The sequence below is a fragment of the Podarcis vaucheri genome, assembly GCF_965113315.1.
Source record: "Podarcis vaucheri genome assembly, chromosome: 3".
NCBI classification, from domain to species: domain Eukaryota; kingdom Metazoa; phylum Chordata; class Lepidosauria; order Squamata; family Lacertidae; genus Podarcis; species Podarcis vaucheri.
This window is the reverse complement of record NC_138761.1, coordinates 4,566,364-4,591,134: the sequence shown is the minus strand read 5'-3', so window position 1 is coordinate 4,591,134 and position 24,771 is coordinate 4,566,364. Positions and strand designations below refer to the sequence as shown.

The 24,771-nt window shown below is 51.7% G+C and overlaps 1 protein-coding gene across 1 annotated transcript in view; it reads left to right on the top strand.

Moving 5' to 3' along the window:
* Window positions 1-24,771, top strand: part of ADCY3 (adenylate cyclase 3) — a 103,236-nt gene that overhangs the window by 37,591 nt on the left and 40,874 nt on the right. The window lies entirely within an intron of this gene.

Genomic DNA, 24,771 nt, shown 5'->3' with positions numbered 1-24,771 from the left:
TCTTACAATGCGTTTGAAACCAACATCGCATTTGGGTAGAAACTGTTTCTCAGGCATCTGGTCCCAACTCCTTGCAGTGCAAGAATACGCATCTGTCCCATACGGGGATCAAACCTACAACCTTGGAGATTACCTGCACTGTGCTCTAATCCAGGTGTGTTCAGAGCATCTCATGAGTCAAATTCTGCCTATGGGAACTTAGGCTCCAAGCCTCTTCTCTCATGAGCACAAAAGCAGGTGTCCTGGGAACCTCACAAGCGGGGAACAATGAAAGGAAATTTCCTCCCCTCCACCCTGAGCAACTAGTAATCAGAGGAATATTTATGGTACGTCAAAACACTTCCTGAACAGGAAGGTCTTAGCCTACCGGCAGAAGGATAACAAGGAGGGAGCCAATCTGGCCTCTCTTGGGGGTGAATTCCACAGTATGGGGGCAGCCACAAAAAAGGCCCCGCCTCATGTCCCCCATCAGATGTTGGTGAGACCTAGAGATGGTGCTCACCTGAGGATCTTAGCACCTGGGCAGGTTCGGATGGCACTTGAATACTCAGAATACATTTTTTTAAATAAAAAAAACCCTAAGTGTTTTTGAAATTAGCAAGGATGATGATAAGGGAAGCTTTTAATGTTTAATAGGTTATTGTATTTTAATATTCTGTTGGAAGCCGCCCAGATGGTTGGGGTATAAATAAATTATTATTATTATGCATTTAAGATCGAACTTTTCAATTCTACCCCCACCAGCATCAATACTCCATAGCTGCCCTTCATTCCTGCGTCTCAGAATGACGGAGCTTGCTTTGATCACACCCAGAACCAAGTTGCGCCTCTGTTCTGCTTAGCAAATGTTGCCCCGGCCTCATCGGCAGCTCTGCCAATTAGCCTAGGCAGCCACAGAAGAGCTAATTAGTCTGGCAGGCTTCATCTTTAAACACCCTAATAGGGTGCCTAGAGAGCTGGAGGGAGGAAGGAGAGAGAGGTGTGTCTCTGATATAATCTGAATTATTACTCTTGCCTTCTGAGCGGCGTCTCCTGCAGTGTGAAACTGCTGCAGTTCTCGGCTGAAGGAGGGTGAGCTTCGGAGCTTCAGATCAAACCACAATTTCAGCATCTGGGGGCCCTTTTGCCCATCCCCCCCCCCCCGATCTGAAGATTAATTGTCGGAAAAAGTGTGTCTTGTGTATGCAGTTTAACCCTGGTGTCTGCAGATTCTCCCCTGTGGGAAAAACAAACAAACAAACAGCAGATGTAATCTGGACATATCCTGGCAGTTGGATATAAAATTGGGGAGAATGAGGAGAACAAGACTTAAGGCTGGTGGGGGAGCAAGCCACTTGATGAGCAAATTGGAAGGATGTTAACTCCTTCAGTTTTCTCCTGCAAATGTGTAGTCCCTGCATTCCAGGGAGTTGGGCTAGAGCAGGGGTCAGGGGACGCGGGTGGCGCTATGGGTTAAACCACAGGGCTTGCTGATCAGAAGGTCGGGGGTTCGAATCCCCGTGACGGGGTGAGCTCCCATTGCTCGGTCCCTGCTCCTGCCAACCTAGCAGTTCAAAAGCACGTCAAAGTGCAAGTAGATAAATAGGTACCGCTCTGGCGGAAAGGTAAATGGCGTTTCCGTGCGCTGTTCTGGTTCGCCAGAAGCAGCTCAGTCATGCTGCTCACATGACCTGGAAGCTGTACGCCGGCTCTCTCGGGGGTCAGCAAACGTTTTCAGCAGGGGGCTGGTCCACTGTCCCTCAGACCTTGTGGCGGGCTGGACTATATTTTTTGGGGGGAATGAACTAATTCCTATGCCCCACAAATAACCCAGAGATGCATTTTAAATAAAAGCACACATTCTACTCATGCAAAAACATGCTGATTCCTGGACCATCCGCGGGCCGGATTGAGAAGGCGATTGGGCCAGATCCGGCCCACGGGCATTAGGTTGCCTACCCATGGACTAGATGAACCATTACAGCTCTGCAATTCTATGGTTCTGTGTTCAAGTTACAGTAAACGCAAGCTGGAATATATTGTGCATGCAACCTGGAAGAACAGTGCTCTTGGGGGGGGGGAATGATTTCGGTGGGAGTGGTGAATCGGTTTTATGCAACACACTTTAGTGCAAGAATTCTAGCAAGGTGGAGCGGAGCGATTGAGATTTGCAGGGAGTGTGTGACGCCATTTTCTAATGTTGCTTCCCATGTCGTACATACCTCTTTCTGCTGTCTCCAGTCCAAACAGGCTTTTGCGGTTTTGGGAACCAAGCAGGAAGCCTGCAAAACCTTTGCAGCCTTTGCGTAGCAGGGGGTTTCTGTTAAATCCCTGACAGATGGCCGCCCAGCCTCTTCTTAAAAACCTCCATTGAAGAAGAGTCAACCACTTTCCAAGGCCGTCTGTTGAGCAGCTCATAACACCAGAAAGTTTTGTCTACTGTTTAGTCAGAATTTTCTTTCTTGGAATCTGAATCCACTGGTTCAAGTCCTACCCTCTGGAGCAGGAGAAAACAAGCTTGTTCGCTCTTCCATGTGGCAGCTGTTGTGAACAAGCATCTGCCCTTTCCCCCTTATGGGGTATCCAAGAGCCCATATAGAGTCCTTACGTAGGTTCCCTATTGGTAGTAGAAAATAACAGAGGCCAACCAGAGAATATTGAGATGCAAAGCAGCTAGTAAGCCTGATTTTTATTGATCTGTTGCAACAGGGTCCTCACTCCCCACACGCAGGAGGGAGGAGGAACCCAAAACAATGGTGTGCAAGCCTTTATTTAGACTTTTGAAACTGCCACCCTGTAGATCACGACCAGCCCCAGAAACATCATACCTACATCACAGAAAGGGCGGTCTACAGCAGAAATCTGAGTGCTTTGTTTACCTCCTGTCTGCCAGGTTACCTATTTAATGGTCACTTGATCGGATTGCCTGGGGAGCCTGGCCAGTCTTTTTTAATGATAAATTCTTAGTTCCTGAGCTTCCAGACCCATGATTATCTTGGTTGCCCTCCTCTGCACACCTTCCAGCTTCATAGCTGTCAAGTGTCCCTTATTTGAAGGGACAGTCCCTTATTCCAACGCCATGTCCCGCTGCTGTCCCTTATTGATGGATGTCCCTTAAATGTCCCTTCAATTTCAAAGGAAGCAGCTCCTCTCCCTCCCTCCCTGCCGGCCAGGTAGGAGGGAGGCTCCAACTGTGTTGCTTGGCTGTGTTGCTCACCCAATAAGGAGTCTAAGAACGACTGGGGGGTGGAGCTTGCATGCCTTGTGTGTGGCTAGTTAATGCAAGCTGAGGGGTTTTTGAATGCTGGATGCCATTTTGTTGCACGTGCTGCTGCAAACTTTGCAGTGCAAAGCCAGGCTGGGGAGCCATCTTAAGTTGAGGCTGTATAGGCATGTGATTTAGATTCTGTTCAGTTGAACCTCTGGTTACAAAGTTGGTTGGACAGTGTTCTCGAAGCTACCAGCATGAGTTTGACCAGACTGCAGGAGGACAGGAAGACTGGAGTGCCTGGAACAGGTGAGGCTGCAGGTCCCTTATTTTCAAGGCTGCTGGTCCCTTATTTTCAAATCTGTAAGTTGACAGCTATGTCCAGCTTGTCAACATCCTTCTTAAATTTGGGTGCCCAGAACTGAACACAGGACTCCAGGTGTGGTCTGGCCAAGGCAGAATAGAGCGGTACTATTGTGTCCCTTGATCTGGACACTTCCGTTGATGCAGCCTAGAATAGCATTCGCTTTTTTTGCTGCTGCATCACACTTCTGACTCATGTTAAGCTAGTGGTCTGCTAAGACCCCCTGATCCTTTTTCAGATGTACTACAGTGGAACCTCAGTTTTCAAATGTAATCCTTTCTGGAAGAACGTCCAACTTCTGAAACATTTGAGAACTGAAAGTGGGAGGAGCCTCAGTTCAATAGGGAAGCTCAAAATGGAAGCCGCGTCAGACGTTCGGGTTCCAAGAAACGTTTGAAAACTGGAGCATTTGCTTCTAGGTTTTTGGCGTTCGGGAGCCGAAACGTTTGAAAACAGCCGTTCAAGAACTGAGGTTTGACTCTACTAGTAAGTCAGGTGTCCCCCACCTTATATTTGTGCAGCTGATTGTCTCTGCCGAAGTGTAGAAGCTTACGTTTGTACCTACTGAAACTGATTTTGTTCGTTTTGGGTCAGTTCTCCAGTCTGTTAAGGCATTTTGAACCCCAGACCTATCACTTGGGGTGGCAGGTATTTAGAAATACAGTGGTACCTCGGGTTAAGTACTTAATTCGTTCCAGAGGTCCGTTCTTAGCCTGAAACTGTTCTTAACCTGAAGCACCACTTTAGCTAATGGGGCCTCCTGCTGCTGCCACACCGCCGGAGTCCGATTTCTGTTCTCATCCTGAAGCAAAGTTCCTAACCTGAAGTACTATTTCTGGGTTAGCGGAGTCTGTAACCTGAAGTGTATGTAACCTGAAGCATATGTAACCTGAGGTACCACTGTACCTCTGCCTTGTAGAAACAGATGGCTCCTCGCCTCCTTCTGTTCTCTCTCACAAACACAAAAAGAAGTTTATTACTCTTTTTCCTTCTTCATCTCTCGGCTCAAATCATTTCTTTCCACTTCCTGTAATTCGGCCTGGATGTCAGGTGGGGTCGCTATGGCAACCCATTTCCATGGCTGCAAATGGCAAACATTTCCAGACAGTTGCCCATTCTGGTGCCACAAAACACACACACCCAGACAGAGCAAGCAAATGTCTCCCTGGCAAAGGGGTGAATGTCTTTCTTCCTGCAAAAGGTTTCCATCACTCCTGCCTGCTCAAACCGGGTCTCAACCAAGCTCAGAAAGAGGGTCACGGTTTTTGTCCCAGCGCAAGGAGACAAGGAGAACTGGGATTTCTCTAAAAACAAGCTGGATTTTCAAGCCAGCTCTGCAACAAAACGTTGCAGTTCAAAGTGTTCCTCTTCAGGGTTTCAGCAGCCGGTCAGGGCCTTGTCGGTGATTCTGCATGCGGTCCAGTCTTCCTCCTGAACCAGCAGGCATAGTCTTCCTTAGACCGCTTTGGGTTTGGGGCACTGAAAGTACGGCCTGTAATTCAAACGACAGTACAGTGCAGGGGTCTGCAACCCGCGGCTCCGGAGCCACATGTGGCTCTTTTACACCTTTGCTGCGGCTCCGGGGCGGATACTAGCGAGGGGAGAAGGCGCACTGTGCGCCCCAACACTCCCCACTGTGGCGGGCGCTATACTGGCTGTGACGTCGCATGGGGGCGGTGCGTGCGTTAGTCACGCACCGTCCTGACGTCACCTTCCCGCCCGCTGTCAGATCGCGGCTCCGGAGATATATTTGTTTTAAATGTCGCAATGGTTTTGCAGCTCCCAGTTGTTTTTTTCTTCGAAAACGGGTCCAAGTGGCTCTTTTTGTCTTAAAGGTTGCAGACCCCTGGTACAGTGGTATCTCTGGTTGTGAACGGCATCCGTTCCGGAGGCCCGTTCGCAACTTGAAAGGAACGCAACCCGCGTCTGCCCGGGTCGTGATTCGCCGCTTCTGCGCATGTGTGTGACGTCATTTCGCACATCTGTGCAGGCGTGAGCGGCGAAACCCGGAAGTAACCCTTTCCAGTACTTCCGGGTTGACGCAACCTGAAAATGCTCAACTTGAAGCAAAGGTAACATGAGGTATGACTGTATAGAAATTATTTGAATTGCAGGTTATGAGGTTTCATAAGCCAGTGTGGTTAGAGTGTTGAGCTAGGCAGTGGCGGAGCAAGCCGACCAGGAGCATGGGGCAGCGCGCATGCCCTGCACCCTGGCGTGGGACCAGCTGCCTGCAGGGTGCTCCGTGGGGCCTCCGAGGAGTCTGTCTGCCTCCTCTTCCCCCTCAGCTGCCCCACAGCTGAGGGGGAGGCGGCGGGCGGACCGTTTGGGGCAGCGCGGAGCCCAGGAGAGATGCGTGGCTCAGGCGCGCTGCAGGCCCCGTGGTGAGTGCTGCCTTGCATTTTGTTGCCTCCCTCAGTGGTGATACCTGGGGCTGCCCCCCCCCCCGCCCCTGGAGCTAGGATCTGGGAAACCTGGGTTCAAATCCCCAAAGCTATTGGGTGACCTTGGGCCAATCACTCTCCTACCTCAAAAGGTTGTGTGGGTGTATTGGGAGAGCTTATGTACTGCCCCAGCGTGAGCTCCTTGGAGGAAAGGCAGATTATGAACGTGAATAATATTATAATAATAATAATAATAATAATAATAATAATAATAATAATAATAATAATTTATTATTTGTACCCCGCCCATCTGGCTGGGTTTCCCCAGCCACTCTGGGCGGCTTCCACAGAAACCAAAAAACACTAAAATATCATACATTAAAAGCCTCCCTGAATAGGGCCGCCTTAAGATGTCTTCTGAATGTCAGGTAGTTGTCCATCACCTTGACATCCAATGGGAGGGCATTCCACAGGGCGGGCGCCACCACCGAAAAGGCCCTCTGCCTGGTTCCCTGTTGCTTCGCTTCTCGTAATGAGGGAACCGCCAGAAGGCCCTCGGCGCTGGACCTCAGTGTCCGGGCAGAACGATGGGGGTGGAGACGCTCCTTCAGGTATACTGGGCCGAAGCCGTTTAGGGCTTTAAAGGTCAACACCAGCACTTTGAATTGTGCTCGGAAACGTACTGGGAGCCAATGTAGGTCTTTCAAGACCGGTGTTATGTGGTCTCGGCGGCCGCCCCCAGTCACCAGTCTAGCTGCCGCATTCTGGATTAGTTGTAGTTTCCGAGTCACCTTCAAAGGTAGCCCCACGTAGAGCGCATTGCAGTAGTCCAAGCGGGAGATAACTAGAGCATGCACCACTCTGGGGAGACAGTCCGCAGGCAGGTAGGGTCTCAGCCTGCGTACCAGATGGAGCTGGTAAACAGCTGCCCTGGACACAGATTTGACCTGCGCCTCCATGGACAGCTGTGAGTCCAGAATGACTCCCAGGCTGCGCACCTGGTCCTTCAGGGGCACAGTTACCCCATTCAGGACCAGGGAGTCCCCCTTACCCGCCTGCCCCCTGTCCGCACAAAACAGTACTTCTTTCTTGTCAGGATTCATCCTCAATCCATTAGCCGCCATCCATCCTCCAACCGCCTCCAGGCACTCACACAGGACCTTCACCGCCTTCACTGGTTCTGATTTGAAAGAAAGGTAGAGCTGGGTATCATCTGCATATTGATGGACACCCAGTCCAAACCCCCTGATGATCTCTCCCAGCGGCTTCATATAGATGTTAAAAAGCATGGGGGAGAGGACGGAACCCTGAGGCACCCCACAAGTGAGGGCCCATGGGTCTGAACACTCATCCCCCACCACCACTTTCTGAACACGGCCCAGGAGGAAGGAGCGAAACCACTGTATAACAGTGCCCCCAGACAGTCGATAGCCCTGGTTAACTCCGCATTCCAGCGGGCCACCAGGGAATCAGCTGAAAGGCCATCAACATGGGATAAAGCATCCCCTACCACTCTCTGGAAACCATTTGGATCCATTAAGTGGCGGGGGCGGACCATCCGAATTGGTCCCACCTCCCTGCAGAGGGGAAGGGTCGCGGAGAAGTCCAGTTGCACCAGGAAGTGATCTGACCATGGCACTTCTTTGGTTTCACTTTTACTTAGTGTCAGATCACCCACGTCACTAGAGGTGAATACCAGGTCTAAGGCATGTCCATGACTATGAGTTGGGCCCAACTTATTCAGGGACAGCCCCATGGAGGCCATGCTTTCCACGAAGTCCCGAGCGGCCCCTTGTAAGGTCGTGTCGGCGTGGATGTTAAGATCCCCTAGGACAACCAAACTAGGTGTCTCCAGGAGAACATCCGCCACGACCTGAAGCAGCTCGGACAGGGAATCCTTGGTGCAGCGGGGAGGTCGGTACACCAAAAGGAATCCTGTACTGCCCCTATTGCCCAACTTCCAGAACATGCACTCAGAAAACTGGGTCTTCCCAGTAGGACGCCTGATGCAAACTAATGACTTCCTAAAAATCACTGCAACCCCCCCTCCCCGCCCACATGACCTGAGTTGCTGTGTGTAAGAGAAACCTGGTGGGCAAGCGGCAGCAAGGACAGGTCCATCTGCCTCATTCAACCAGGTCTCTGTCACACAAGCCAGGTCAAATCCTCCATCCACAATCAGGTCGTGGATGGCAGTGGTTTTATTCATCACTGACCTGGCATTACACAGCAACACCTTCAGGTCATGTGGGTTTCCCCTGTTGATTCCAGTAATAATTTATTTATACCCCGCCCATCTGGCTGGGCTTCCCCATCCACTCTGGGCGGCTTCCAACAAAATATTAAAATACAGTAATGCACCAAACATTAAAAGCTTCCCTAAACAGGGCTGCTTTCAGATGTCTTCTAAAAGTCTGGTAGTTGTGGTCTTTGACATCTGATGGGAGGGCGTTCCACAGGGCGGGTGCCACCACCGAGAAGGCCCTCTGCCTTGCTCTTTTACTAGGATCTTCACTTCCTCCATGTACCAATACCACTTTCCTTTAGCAGACGTGGGCTTGGCTTCTGTGACTGTCCCCAAGATGCCTCAGAGCCTTCTGTTTCAGATCTAGACCATCTCCTATGGTGGGTGCTTATGGCAGATGTATTTGTACATGGAGTTTGGCAACACACGCAGCTTCCTCTTGGCTTACAAGGCTTATTATTATTTTATTTAATCATTTATTATCAATTAAATTTGTATACCATCTTATAACCGCAGGTCTCAGGGTGGTTGCAACATAAAACCACAATATAAAAAGACAAAATACGTAATAAAAACAAAAACAAGGCCATAATCCCCCGCCTCCCAACACATTTTAAAAGGGCACAATTCCGAGCAGAATCCAAAGTGTTGGTGCTGACCTTTCAAGCCCTAAACGGCCTCAGTCCTGTATACCTGAAGGAGCGTCTCTACCCCCATCATTCTGCCCGGACACTGACGTCCAGCACTGTGGGCCTTCTGAAGGTTCCCTCGCTATGAGAAGCCAAGTTACAGGGAACAAGGCAGAGGGCCTTCTCGGTGGTGGCACCCACCCTGTGGAACACCTCCCATCAGATGTCAAGGAAATAAACAACTATCTGGCCTTTAGAAGACATCTGAAGGCAGCCCTGTTTAGGGAAGTTTTTAATGTTTGGTGTTTTATCGTGTTTTAAATATGTGAAGGCAGAGCAGGTCCATCCTGGTTAGTAGCCAAAGCCTCCCTAGCCCTCTCCCTAGCCCTCCATGAATTTGTCCAATCCTCTTTTAGAGCCATTTAGAGCATGAGTATGCAAACTAAGGCCTGAGGGCCGGATCTGGCCCAATCGCTTTCTCAGTCCGGCCTGCGGAAGGTCCAGGAATCAGCATGTTTTTACATGACTAGTATGCTTCCTTTTATTTAAAATGCATCTCTGGGTTATTTGTGGGGCATAGGAATTCATTCATTCATTCATTTTTCAAAATATAGTCCGGCCCCCCACAAGGTCTGAGGGACAGTGGACTGGCCCCCTGCTGAAAAAGTTTGCTGACCCCTGATTTAGAGCAATGAATCCCCCCTCCCCTTTAGACTTCCTAGCTCAGTGTGCAATGGTTGGGGGGCTGAGCCTAGGGATGTTGGAGCTGATTGTGGCTGTGCAGGGACACTTTCCTCCCACCTCCTTGCTTATCCCCCCCCCCCACTTTGGAAGAGCCCCTGAACCTTGTGCCTGTAGTCCTCCGGTGCCTGGACCATCCCTTTTGCAGCCCTGGTGCTTAGAGCTCCTGTAGGTGGTTGGCATGGCAACTTCAAGCACCCGCGTCCTCCTTCCATAGAGAGAAAGATGCTAGAGTCAACACCAAGCAGCTGCGAGGAGGGAGCAGGCTGCTGGCAGGTCACACTCCCACCCGCTGGGTGGCCTTTTGTGGCTGCGGTTGTTGTTGCTGCTATTTTATTTAAAAATCTGTAGTGTGCATTCAATGTACAGTGGACGCTCGGGTTGCGAATGTGATCTGTGTGGGATGCCCTGAATGGGGTAACGGTGCCCCTGAAGGACCAGGTGTGCAGCCTGGGAGCCATTTTGGACTCACAGCTGTCCATGGAGGCACAGGTCAAATCTGTGTCCAGGGCAGCTGTTTACCAGCTCCATCTGGTACGCAGGCTGAGACCCTATCTGCCTGCGGACTGTCTCGCCAGAGTGGTGCATGCTCTAGTTATCTCCCGCTTGGACTACTGCAATGCACTCTACATGGGGCTACCTTTGAAGGTGACTCGGAAACTACAACTAATCCAGAACGCGGCAGCTAGACTGGTGACTGGGAGCGGCAGCAGAGACCACATAACACCGGTCTTGAAAGACCTACATTGGCTCCCAGTACGTTTCCGAGCACAATTCAAAGTGCTGGTGCTGACCTTTAAAGCCCTAAACGGCCTCGGTCCAGTATACCTGAAGGAGCGTCTCCACCCCCATCATTCTGCCCGGATGCTGAGGTCCAGCGCCGAGAGCCTTCTGGCGGTTCCCTCATTGCGAGAAGCAAAGCTACAGGGAACCAGGCAGAGGGCCTTCTCGGTAGTGGCGCCCGCCCTGTGGAACGCCCTTCCAGCAGATGTCAAAGCGATAAACAACTACCTGACATTCAGAAGACATCTTAAGGCAGCCCTGTTCAGGGAAGTTTTTAACGTGTGATATTTTACTGTATTTTTGGTTTTTATGGAAGCCGCCCAGAGTGGCTGGGGTATAAATAAATTATTATTATTATTATTATTATTATTATGCACATTTGCAACCCACAGTGGCGCATCTGCGCACGCGCAGGTTGCGATTCGGCACTTCTGCGCATGTGCAAAGCATGATTTAGCGCTTCTGTGCATGCACGAGCGCCGAAACCTGGAAGTAACCCGTTCTGGTACTTCTGGGTTTCGGCGGTCCGTAACCCAAAAAAACGCAACCTGAAGTGTCTGTAACCTGAGGTAGAACTGTATATTTCCCCACCGACTGGGGGTCCTGATCCTAAGAACATAAAAAGAGCTTGCTGCATCAGGCTGGTGGCCCAGCAAGTCCCCCATAGGAGCCAACTCCTAGGGGCGGAGGGGTCTTTGGACCCCCCAATTAAAAAATCGAGGGGGCCGTCCTCACCCCAAAGTTGATGGGCATTGCCATTCAAATAATGTGCTTGCACAGCATCATGGGATCAATTATATGGGGCAGGGTTTACCTGGAAACCCCCCCTCCCCATATTTTATTCAAGTTGGCACTCCCGTAGAAGAAGAAGAGTTTGGATTTGATATCCCGCTTTATCACTACCTGAAGGAGTCTCAAAGCGGCTAGCATTCTCCTTTCCCTTCCTGCGCCACAACAAACACTCTGTGAAGTGAGTGAGGCTGAGAGACTTCAGAGAAGTGGGACTAGCCCAGGGTCACCCAGCAGCTGCATGTGGAGGAGCGGGGAATCGAACCCGGTTCCCCAGATTGCGAGTCCACTGCTCCTAACCACTACACCACACTGTCACTGGGGAGGCTTTTCCATTTTCCTTGACCTTGCAGAGAAATCATTTGGTCAGTTTGGGAGTCAAAATGCCTTCATGGCTGATTTCCTGAGCTGCTTCAGACATGTGGTTTATATATTTATGTACGTATTTGCTTGGTACATTTATCAACATTTATTATATATATAAGACCTTAATTTTTTTTTATTTCAATAGCATGCTGTGGGAGGGGGAACCCTCTTCAGCCTGAGGGCCATATTTTCTTTGAGGCAGCCTTTCAGGGACTGCACGGCAGTGGTGGGCCAAAGGGGTGGAGAAGCAAATGCAATATTTACCTTTGTACAGTAGTCTAGTTTCTGTGCACCACCCTCCTCTCAAACTTAGCAGAGGTGAAGGCCAGAGGCAAAAAAACCTTGTTATACAAAGCTTGGTTAGCAGGGAGGGTGACCTAGGGCGAGTCTTCGAGGTGTGTGTGTGTGGTCAGGTAGAGAGACCTGGAGGGCCACATTTGAACCCAGGGCTTGTAATTCCCCAGCAAGGTTTTATTTCTCTATTTTTCTTGGTTTGGAATGCGTGGCTGTTGCGAAGAGGGGCGGAAGTAGCCGGTTTGCCTGGACAGCTGAAGTGTTTACAGCAGCCGGTGAAATGAGCACTAGTGTTTTTTTCTATCTCCTGCCCCCCCTCCTCTGTGCTCAAGCCTTGGAGTAAGGCTGGCTTGAGCCGTTGATGTTTGCTTTTTTGCGTTGCCATTTGCCTCCCCCTGGGAGTTGTTCAGGAGGATGCTGTGGGTATAATTTGATGCTTTGGTTTTAATGAGGATGATTTGACAATACAGATCAGTTCAGGAAATGAAGGATGAGATGCTAAGTGCCGGCTGACGCTGAGTGTCTGATGTTCCGAAGGGGGAAAGCAAACTCCCAGCCAGGAAGCTAACCCCCTGCTTGGCAGGGGGTTGGACTCGATGGCCCTTGTGGTCTCTTCCAACTCTATGATTCTATGAAAACTCCCAAAGAAAGCTAAAGATGAGACGCGAGAGATCTGTAATGAGATCTTCCGATATTTCCACTTTGGGTTGAAAGCAGGTTTCGTTCAGAGCTGTGGACCGCTGTCTCCCCACTTGCAATTTCTTGCAGCTGGGGTTCAGAGGCGTACGACCACTGGCAGTGGGAGTAGTGATAGTCATAGCTATTATGGCTTGCAGCCATTGGTAGCCTTGCCCTCCACAAATTTGGCTAGCCCTTTCCGGAAGCCGTCCCAAGTTGACGGCCATGGCTGCATCTCGGCAGTGCAAATTTGACCGTGCACGTTGCAAAAGGAGTAGTTTTGTTTTGTTTTGAGTTATTAAAGCATTCAAATAGAGTGGTACCTCAGGTTACAGACGCTTTAGGTTACAGATGCTTCAGGTTACAGACTCCGCTAACCCAGAAATAGTACCTCGGGTTAAGAACTTTGCTTCAGGGTGAGAACAGAAATTGTGCGGCAGCAGCAGGAGGCCCCGTTAGCTAAAGTGGTACTGCAGGTTAAGAACAGTTTCAGGTTAAGAACTGACCTCCGGAACGAATTAAGTTCTTAACCCGAGGTACCACTGTACCACCTTTTGAATTGCAGGGATAACACACTCTTTACAGAGAGTTGGTTTTTCTCACGTTTGCATAGGATGAGATGAGCCTGTCAAAATATCCGATCGTCAGCTATGAGAAGGGCTGTGTGATGTGTATTATATTTAGTCACTTGCTTCTGTATTGTTAGAAAAAGCCAAAAAAAGGAATGTACAGGCTGCGAGAGCTAGCTGAGGATCTCCCTGATGTATTTTGGGACTGATTCAGACAACCGCAGCAGGGTGGCTTGAATGGGGAAAGAGGTGGGCATCCTCCCACGTGGGTAGATGCTTTGGGGAGATGGGTAGCTCTCTACACCCAGCCAAGGCAGGACACGTGGCAGAAAACCAGACAAGATCAGGCACAGGATCACAGGCAGGTTCTGGCAAACAGCAACGTTGCTCCCACAACCTGGGGCGGAGTCCAACAGCCTTTTATATTTGTTGGGTAATGGCCGGTCCTGATTCCCCGGCAACTCACCTCCCTGTCTCGCCCAAAGGCGAGCACTCCTCCTGCGAGTACTCAGGTCTCTCCTTCTCTCAGACCTCAGTCTCTGCAGCTTGGGAGACGTTGGTGGGTTACTAGACCCAGGGGCCACCTCAGCCTCCCCTGACCCAACCGGTAGTGGAGCAGCTGTAGGTGATGGCCCAGCTGGAGGCAACGAGGTCATCCCCGCATCCGGAGCCAGGGCAGGATCAGGCCCCTGACTCGGCCCAGCTGGTGTTTGCTGCAGGGGAACCTGTGCAGACTGGGATTGTTCAGGATCAGGCCCCAGACTTGGTTCAGATGATGCCTGAGGCAAAGGATCCGGTGCGGACTGAGACTCCTCTGGCTCCGAGTCCGAGCCCCAGTCCCAGGCCATCACAACCAGGTTGGCAAAGGCTGGTGAAGACTGTACAGGGATGGAGAGACCCATGGCTGGCCCTCCTTCCCATCCACATGAGAACATAATGAGAGCCTTTAGCAGGATCAGGCCAGTGGTTCATCTGCTCCAGCATCCTGTTCCCACAGTGGCCAACCGGACGCCCCAATGCGAAACCAGCCAGCAGGATTTGAGCACAAGAGCAAGTCTCCCCTCCTGTGGTTTTTGGCGCTGTGCACTGCTTAATGTGGAACATGAAGCCCTTGTGTGCCCTTTAATGCCCCCTTGCATACCCACCAGCGTTTATCTGATGAAAAGAGGGACGTGCTATTCCATCATCATCATCATCATCTTTAGACCCTGCCAATCTGTTTTTTTTAAAGTAATATTTTTAAAAGTTTCATAAACAATCAAAAGCTTCAAAATTTAAACATAGAATACAAAAACCAAGAAAAACTTCAAAAATAGAAAAAATACAAAAGAAAACACATAAAAAATACACAAATAGAGAACAGTTAACAAAATAGAAGAAAAAGGAATAGAAAACACCAATAAGCAAAACAGAAAAAAGATTAGTATTTTCATATCTGTCAGGGGTTCAGGAGCAGAGGCGAGGGCAAGGGAGGAAACAGAGAGCGAGGGGGAGGAGGAAGAAGAAAGGATGAGTGATGACGACGACTCGAGATCTCCGAGCCTTTCCAGTGAATCAGAAGATTCACAAAAAGGAGCACCAGTGGCCAGGGCAAGGGGGGAGACTAGGGGAACACCCCAGGAAGAAAGAGCCAGAGGGGACTCAGAGGGGAGCAGTTGGAGATCGGGACCAACGTCACCGCCAGAGAGTAGGAAAGAGGAAGAGCGCCAGGGAGCAAGCGCTGGCAGCTCGCAACAGGAGGGAGGGCATGAGTCAGGAGTGGCCACACCTTCATCGGGGAGCGAAGTGACGGTTAGACGGAAAGTGGAAGGTTGGGCGCGCGCGCCAAGTTCAAATGCACAGGAAGGTGGCGCAGTAGGCAGCCCGGAAAGGGAGCCAGGTCCTAAAGCCCGGCGCAAGGAGACAGGAGAGTCAGGGGGGTCAGCGTCAGAAGAATCCCGGAAGGAAGAGACCCAGGGGGGCAGAGGGACCCAGAGGAGAACTGTCAGGCGGAAAAGGTGGAGCAGGGCTAGGATATTAAGTTGGTGCGCAAGGGGCGGAGACTCAGACGGAGCTTCGCCGATCTAAGCATAAGACGTAGGGTTGCACGCAGCAGCTCGAGAATGGAGACTGTAACTCAATAAAGACTTTTATTTAACGATCGCTGGCTAGCGTGATCCTCTGTGAGCTAGGATCTGGAAGTAACCCTGACAGTAAGCTCCGTCTCATCAAATTGTGGGCATCCACGGCCTCGCGGAGAGGAGGGAAAGCGGGTGCCTACAAGAGAGCTCACGAACGGCAGACAATATGACGGCCGAACAGCAAATAACGGAACTCAGAGAAGCAGTTTCACGACTGAATGCCGAGGCGCTGGCGTCCAGGAAGAGAGAGGAGGAAGCAGCTGCCGCCTACAGGGATCTCCAGGTCAGGTTGGACGTGCTTACGAAGCAAGGGCAACAGACACCCAAATCAGAGGGGATTGGGTTTGGGAGACGCACAGGCGGTCTAGTCTCGCACTTCGATGGGAATTTGCAACAGTACCCCAACTTTAGAGCAGACGTAATGTGTGCACTGCAACTACTGCACAAAGACTTTAGAGATGAACAAGAGAAAGTGGGGTTCATCATGTCCCATTTGCATGGAGACGCAAAAGCATGGCTGCGCAATTTGTGGAGAGATAAGGATCCTGCGCTCCAAAATGCGGACGCCTTTATTAAAGCGATGGATGGCTGTTTTTATCAAGCATTGACGTGGATCTTGCCCGAAAGGAGGTGCATGGACTAAGGCAAGGGAGGGCCAGCGTAAGGCAGTATCATGCCCGCTTTTTCGCTTTGGTCAGTGCCCTGGAATGGGACAGAGATTCGGCTCCTGTCAGAGACCTTTTTTGGGAGGGCTTGCACAACTCGGTTAAAGATGAGATTGCGAGGGGGGAGAGACCCCGGACCACGCAGGAGATCGTTCAGAGGGTGCTGGCGGTGGGGGTGCGGCTGGAAGAACGTCCGTGGAGCAGGGACGAAGGGCGCAGCGGGCGCGAACCAGCCAGGGGCTCCTCCTTCCTTCCCAGAGAAGCAGCGCGTGCGCAATCCACGCCTCCAACAGGGGGAGGGGTGGAACCGATGGAGGTTGGGAGTGCAAGGGCTCAGTCAGCAGCCAGAGCCCTAGCATCGGCAGCAGTGAAAGCGAAGCCTCCTAGAGGGAACAGGAAGTGTTATATCTGCGAGGATCCAGGGCATATGGCGAAAGAGTGTCCCCGGAGGCTCCACAAGCACACTGCAGCCTCAGCAATGGTGACTGCAGCAATGCAGCACGGAGAACCACAGCAGGGAAACGACGATGTCTGGCTGGAGGAAGAGGCACTGGGGCCCAGCCAGACGTGTCAGTGAAGCAGTCCCCAGAGAGTTTACCGCCCATGGACCCCCTCCCGCCCAAGCCAGTAGTGAGGCTCACCGCATCGCTCCAGCTACCCAATGGAATCACCATGGACGTGCCAATCACCGTCGACTCGGGAAGCAATGCAGACTTCATAGGGCAGGACTTTGTCGACCGGCACGCTATACAGTTGCTGCCTGCCACGCTGCCCCTGCAGGTTGTCACGGTGGATGGCAGGGAGCTGTTAGGGGGGCAAGTGGTGAAGCAGACGCCACCTATGGTGCTGCGGCTTGGAAATCACAGGGAAATCATCAGCTTCAACGTCACTCAACTGTCGGACACGCCTATTGTATTGGGCATGAGTTGGCTGGACAAGCACAGCCCGGCGCTGGCTTGGTACCAGAGGCAGCTGACCTTCGGCTCTTCCTTTTGTGCTGAACACTGCATCATGCCCCAGCAGGAAGGGGAGCAAGAGGAGTCACAGATGTTGCTAGGCACGCTGCAAGCGATTCCCCACAAGTACGCAGAATTTTTGGAGGTTTTCTGCGAGAAGGAGGCAGACAAGCTACCCCCCCACAGACCATATGACTGCAAAATTGACCTGCTGCCGGGGGCGGCGCTGCCCAAAGGGAAGCTGTATTCCATGTCTGAAGACGAACTGCAGGAACTCAAAGAGTTCATAGATCATAATTTGAAGCGCGGTTTCATCCGAGAGTCCCAGGCAGCGGGGGGCAGTCCTGTATTCTTTGTGAAGAAGCGAGACACGCCCCAAAAAAGACTCGTAGTGGACTACCGCATTTTGAACAGTGTCACCAAGCCATCGGACTTCCCCATGCCCCGAATCGACGACCTCCTCGCAAAAGTACGCAAGGGCAGCGTGTTCACCAAGTTGGACCTGCGAGGGGCGTACAACCTCATTCGCATGCGGGAGGGAGATGAGTGGAAGACAGCCATGTTCACGCCCCTGGGCACCTACGAATATAGAGTTATGCCTTTTGGATTGCAAAATGGCTCCCACGTTTTTCAAGCTTTCATGCATCACGTGTTGGCGGGGCTCCTCTACAAGATGTGCGTCTGTTTCTTGGATGACATCCTGATCTTTTCGGAATCGCAGCAGGAGCATGACAGACACGTCAGGGAAGTGCTGAGCAGGCTCCAGCAACATAGGCTTTACGCCAAGCTGGAGAAGTGCCAATTCGACGTGACGGAGGTGGATTTCCTGGGATACAGGTTGTCTGACAAGGGGCTCGCCATGGACAGCGCCAAGGTTCGAGCGGTGTTGGATTGGAAAAGCCCACGCAACCGGAAGGAGGTCCAACGGTTTGTCGGCTTCGCGAACTTCTATCGCAAGTTCATCAAAGGCTTCGCTATGCAGACAGCGGCCATCACGGACACGCTCAGTTCCAAGAAAAAGAAGTTCATCTGGACAGCGCAGGCGGAGCAGTCTTTTCAGGCACTCAAGCGTCTTTTCGCGTCGGAGGAACAGCTGCTTCATGTCGACCCCAGCAGGCCGATGAGAGTTGAAACAGACGCCTCGGACAGGGCCGTCGGAGCAGTCCTGCTGCAGAAGGACCCGCAGGGGGTTTGGAGGCCTGGAGCGTTTTACTCCAGGAAGCTCAGCAAGTCCGAACAGAACTACACCATCTGGGACAGGGAGTTGCTGGCTATTCATGCAGCGTTCAAAGCATGGAGGCACTTCCTGATTGGAGCCAAGCACACGGTGCAGGTCTGCACGGACCACAAGAATCTGGAGCACTGGCGCACGGCACAGTTCCTGAACCAGAGGCAGATACGTTGGGCTGAGTTCTTTGCGAACTTCGACTTCCGGATAGAGTATGTCCCGGGGGACACCAACATCATGGCGGACGCGCTCTCCCGTAAGCCACAGTATCTGGAGGACGCCACGCCAGCGGCCGCCATGCACATCTTCGCACCAACAGTGTGGGCGTGCGCTGCGGCGACAGTGGACCTGGAGGCGGTGCGACGAGCGTTGCAGAATGACTCCTTCGCGCAAGCAAAGATGGCAGAGATGCAAAGGGGCACGGCAGCGACCGACGGGTTCCAGCTGAGAGATGGATTGCTCATCCGCAAAGGGGCCATCTACGTGCCGGGAGACGAACTTCGCGCCAAGGTACTGCATCAGCTGCACGACGCGCCCACTGCCGGGCACTTTGGCAAGGAGAAGACGGTGGAATTAGTCGCCAGGGATTTCTGGTGGCCCGGAATGAGAGGGGAGGTCGCGGACTATGTGGCGAGGTGCGACACCTGTCAGAGGGCCAAACCAGTGCACAGACCGCCGGCCGGACTGTTGGAACCGCTGCAAACTCCGGTCGAGCCATGGGAGAGAGTCGCCCTGGACTTCGTCACGGATCTGCCCAGCTCGAGGGGCAAGACGGCCGTGCTGGTGGTGGTGGACTTGTTCTCCAAGATGGCACATTTCATCCCGTGTGCGAAGGTGGCCACGGCGGAACAAACCGCCAAACTGTTCATAGACCACGTGTTCAAGGTTCACGGTCTGCCACGGTCTATTCTGTCCGACCGCGGGCGGCAGTTCATCTCGAATTTCTGGCAGAAGCTGATGGGCTTCCTAAACGTCAAGATCAACCTGGCGTCGGCGAGACACCCGCAGACCAACGGGCAAGCGGAGCGGGTCAGTGCCATCATGCAGCAGTACCTGAGATGCTATGCGAATCAACAGCCTGCGACGTGGGTGGATTACCTGCCGCTCGCCGAGTTCACCTACAACAACACGAAGCACGTGTCCACGGGGGTCACGCCGTTCTTCGCCAACAACGGGAGGCACCCCAGAACCTTCCCGGGACTGGAAAGACTGGTGGAGGGGGAGCCGCAGACAGCAGATGCGTTCGCGTCGGAGTTGCAGGAGGTCCACGATCAGCTGCGGCGGCACCTGGAGCTGGCCAAACACGCATACAAGGTGCAGGCAGACAAACACAGAAGGGTTGGCGAAGAGATCCATGTGGGAGACTGGGTCTGGTTAGCAGCCCACGCAGTGCCGGCCAGGTCGTTGGCCAAGAAGAAACTAGGGCATAAGCAACTGGGGCCCTACCAAGTCGAAGAGCAGGTCAACCCGGTGGCCTTCAGGCTGGCGCTTCCGGAGGGTTCCAGAATGCATCCAGTGTTCCACAGATCGGTGCTCACTCCCTACAAGGCACCGCACAGGTTTCAGGAACCCGGAACGGCGCCGAGTCCGCTCCGAGAGGGAACCAGGCAACGGGGAGTGGCACAGGAGGTGCGCCTCAACAAAGTCACGGAGATTTTGGACTCCAGATGGGGGGAAGAGGGGGTAGAATACCTTCTCGCTAAGGAGGGCACCCCGGCCAGTGCCAACAGCTGGGTGCCGGGCTACGCTTTAGATGAACCTCTGCTCAAGGAAGAGTTTCATGCCCTCTTCCCCCATAGGCCAATGCCAGCGGACTTTTTCGACGACTGGCTTTTCACGCCCACGCTTTCAGCCAGCACGTTCCGGGGGTTCGACTCGGATGAGGAACCGACACGAGACGCCCGTTCCCCGGAGGGGTCGCCCTCGGGATCTGCTTCAGAACCCTCGTATTGGTGGGATGATCGACCGGAGGAGCAGTGGCGCAGGAAGTGGCTGGAGGGTCCAGGACGAGCAACGCCTCCAGAAGGAAGCGAGGGAGAGACGGACATGGACGTTTTCGGGGACGACCAGGGTCTCGAGCACGGCGGCACAGAGATGGAAGCAGAGGTGACCGTCGTCGACGAGAGCAGGGAGGAAGAACCGGAAGACTTCGGATGGAGGCCCGCCACGGGAAGCGAACTGTACCCGACATTCGTCCCTTTGACACTGCAGCACCCAGTTCCCGCACCGGAAGGAGGGGAGGGGGGAAGAGGGGGCTTCGAGGGGGGGATGGATGTCAGGGGTTCAGGAGCAGAGGCGAGGGCAAGGGAGGAAACAGAGAGCGAGGGGGAGGAGGAAGAAGAAAGGATGAGTGATGACGACGACCCGAGATCTCCGAGCCTTTCCAGTGAATCAGAAGATTCACAAAAAGGAGCACCAGTGGCCAGGGCAAGGGGGGAGACTAGGGGAACACCCCAGGAAGAAAGAGCCAGAGGGGACTCAGAGGGGAGCAGTTGGAGATCGGGACCAACGTCACCGCCAGAGAGTAGGAAAGAGGAAGAGCGCCAGGGAGCAAGCGCTGGCAGCTCGCAACAGGAGGGAGGGCATGAGTCAGGAGTGGCCACACCTTCATCGGGGAGCGAAGTGACGGTTAGACGGAAAGTGGAAGGTTGGGCGCGCGCGCCAAGTTCAAATGCACAGGAAGGTGGCGCAGTAGGCAGCCCGGAAAGGGAGCCAGGTCCTAAAGCCCGGCGCAAGGAGACAGGAGAGTCAGGGGGGTCAGCGTCAGAAGAATCCCGGAAGGAAGAGACCCAGGGGGGCAGAGGGACCCAGAGGAGAACTGTCAGGCGGAAAAGGTGGAGCAGGGCTAGGATATTAAGTTGGTGCGCAAGGGGCGGAGACTCAGACGGAGCTTCGCCGATCTAAGCATAAGACGTAGGGTTGCACGCAGCAGCTCGAGAATGGAGACTGTAACTCAATAAAGACTTTTATTTAACGATCGCTGGCTAGCGTGATCCTCTGTGAGCTAGGATCTGGAAGTAACCCTGACAATATCTTATATTTCATTCACTAATTTCTTGACCTCCTCACACCTCCCTTTTTGTATTCCAGTTCAGATATTTAGTTCAGCAAATACTTACCCTCTATCATTCATCCTTACTCAGCATCTTAACCTATAATACATATATATTTTCCACCATTATCAATCCATATTTACATATTCTTATTAATCTTTTTACCAACACCACTTGTTTTCAATCCAACATCCCTTTAACATTCATTAATTTTACAGTATTTCTGTAGATAGTCTTTAAATTTTTTCCAATCTTCTTCCACCGCTAGACCCTGCCAATGTGACTTGGTTGCCCTGGCCCCTCTGGGTGGCTTCCAACATATATAAAGACATAGTAAAACATGAAACATAAAAAAACCTTCCCTAGACAGAGCTGTCTTCAGGTGTCTTCTCAAGGTTGTATAGTTATTAATCTCCTTGGCTCAGCAGGTTGCATAACTCTGTACCCTCCAACATTTCTCCGATGAAAATACGATACGATACTATACAATAAAAAGGTAAAGGGACACCTGACCATTAGGTCCAGTCGCGGACGACTCTGGGGTTGTGGCGCTCATCTCTCTTTATTGGCCGAGGGAGCCGGCGTACAGCTTCCGGGTCATGTGGCCAGCATGACTAAGCCGCTTCTGGTGAACCAGAGCAGCGCATGGAAATGCCGTTTACCTTCCTGCCAGAACGGTACCTATTTATCTACCTGCACTTTGACGTGCTTTCGAACTGCTAGGTTGGCAGGAGCAGGGACCGAGCAACGGGAGCTCACCTCATTGTGGGATTCAAACCGCCGACCTTCTGGTCGGCAAGTCCTAGGCTCTGTGGTTTAACCCACAGCGCCACCCGTATACAATATGATAGTCTTTATTGTCACTGTCCCATACAGAATAACGAAATTGAAAAAATCTCCATCAGACATTCAAAAACCAACAAGCCTGCTATCCCTGCTATCCCAGCCTGGCTAGCCCCCTAAAAACGGATACCCCATAATTAAATACAATATACTCCCATAGAGACTACCTTACACTGCATTTAAAACCAAAATCACATTTGGATAGAAACTGTTTCTCGGGCGGCTAGTCCTAGTCTTTATAACCCTGTAACTTCTTCCAGAAGGCAGAAGCTGAAAGAGATCACTTCCGGGGTGCGCACTATCCTGCGCTATCTCTGCAGCTTTCTAATGGCACCTGGAAGCATAGATTTGATCCAAGGTGGGAAGAGTGCACCCAATTATTCTCTCTGCAGTCTTTACAACCCTGGACAGCATTGCTTTTTCCCTGAGCGTGCAGCTCCCAAACCACACACACCTTAGGGACGTCCTAAGGAAAAGCAGGACATTCCAGGGTCAGATCAGAATCCGGGACATTTTCTGTAAATCCAGGACTGTCCCCGGAAAATAGGGGCACATGGAGGGTCTGTGGTTGTTCATGCAATGTCCACCGGAAACAGCTGCTGTCCCAAACTTTCTCCGTGCTAAATCCAGAGTTTTCTTATGCCTGGAAAATCTGAAACTCTCCCCTCTGCTTTAAAAGCTAATAGCTTTCCATGGACACCACTGTTTTCTGTTGTTGTTGTTTTTAAAAAGTGGAGTTTTTTTTAAAATGTGGAACTTCTAGAGAAGCATGGTTGCTCAAAACAGCAACTGGGGAGAATGGATGCGAAAACTTGGGTTAAAATCGCCTCCAGATATAAACCACTTGGGAATGGACTGCTATGGGACAAATTAATTGAGTAAAATTGTGGATTTCATGGGCAAGTCTGTGTGGGCCCTATGGCAGCTCGCTGTGTTTGTATGATTCGTTATGCTCAAGGTACAGCCTTGGTCTCCGCTGCGTTTGGCCAGCATGTCTAAGGAATTGCTCCTGTAAGAAGGCGATGGTGTGTTCATGGAACCATCATCGTCAGTGGCGTAGCGTGGGGGGTGCAGGGGGGGCTGGCCGCACCAGGCGCAACACCTGGGGGTTAGGGGGCGCAAACCCACGGGTTAGGGGGCGCAAATTACTTGCCTTGCCCCGGGTGCTGACAACCCACGCTACGCCACTGATCATCGTTCTTTGTGCTGTAAGTCCCACCAGAGGGAAGCCGCCGGCACATTAATGCCAGAGCCTGACAGTGCGCCGTGACGCTCCGAAATGCGGCGGTTGCATTCTGCTGGGGTGGTACAGGTGGCGTCTACGAACACAAGAATAGGAAGGAGATTTCGCACGGAGGAGGGGAAGAGGAGAGTGGCAGTAATAATGTCTCATTTCCAAAGGAAATGTTGTAAACACTGTCTGGGGTCTGCACTAGCACATTGAGGCCTTTGGATGGTAGCAGGTGCCCTGAAGTGGCCACTTAGGGACCAGCAAGAAAAAGATCAAAAGAAGGACAGGTTTGCATATAAAATGTGTGCATGCTGAATTATAGGCACAGGTGGAAATCGAGGAAAGGTTGCTGTAATTTAAACAGAAATAGAATACATCTGGGCAGGGTGGTGATTGGGCGTTCCAGCTCAGGCTGCCCTCCAGGTACTAAAGCAATGGTCCTCAAACATTTTTCTCGGTGCCACACTTTCAGAATAAACAATGGTTTGCGCCACAGCAGATGTTTTATTGATTAGAAACACATCAGAAAACAAAATGAAACAACTCCTAGCAGTGCTTGATTTATAACACAGAACACAACTGCTTTATAATACGTTTGTGGGGCATCTGGAAGGTACAAAACAAGGCAGCGACACATTCTCCAAATTAAAAAAATATATCATTTTTTTGATACTGTTGTTGGCATCTGTCTGTCTTGGGAGACAAAGGGAGGAGGGCGCCTTTGTGGGTGAAGCCAAACTGTTGGAAGATTGCAGCGCCTGCTGTGGCTGTAGAGACCGATGTGGGAGAGACATGTTTTGTTGCAGCCGGGGCAGAGCAAGGCGACTGGTTGTTCTGACGCAGGTGCGCCATGACATTTCTGCCTTCTGTGCTACTCCCAGCGGTCACTTTTCCACTGGTCACTGCTGTGAATGCATGACCTGACTACATGTTTCCAGGCGGTCGTCTGCATGGGATTCCTGCACGGGGGAGTTGATGTTACTATATTATACTACACTGAAATGTTTAAATGTTTCTTTGATTGCCCTTGAATCTTCCTGCTGCACTTGCCACCCTCTCCTGCCGCACCAATAATAATAATAATAATAATAATAATAACAACAACAACAACAACAATAATTTATTATTTATACCCCGCCCATCTGGCTGGGCTTCCCCAGCCACTCTGGGCGGCTTCCAAAAGAATATTAAAATACTATAATACATCAAACATTAAAAGCCTCCCTAAACAGGGCTGCCTTCAGATGTCTTCCAAAAGTCTGGTACAGTAGTACCTCGGGTTAAGTACTTAATTCGTTCCGGAGGTCTGTTCTTAACCTGAAACTGTTCTTAACCTGAAGCACCACTTTAGCCTCCTGCTGCTGCCACACCACCGGAGCATGATTTCTGTTCTCATCCTGAAGCAAAGTTCTTAACCTGAAGCACTATTTCTGGGTTAGCGGAGTCTGTAACCTGAAGCGTATGTAACCTGAAGCGTGTGTGACCCGAGGCACCACTGTAGTTGTTGTTCTCTTTGCCATCTGATGGGAGGGCGTTCCACAGGGTGGGTGCCACTACCGAGAAGGCCCTCTGCCTGGTTCCCTGTAACTTGGCCTCTCGCAGTGAGGGAACCGCCAGAAGGCCCTCGGAGCTGGACCTCAGTGTCC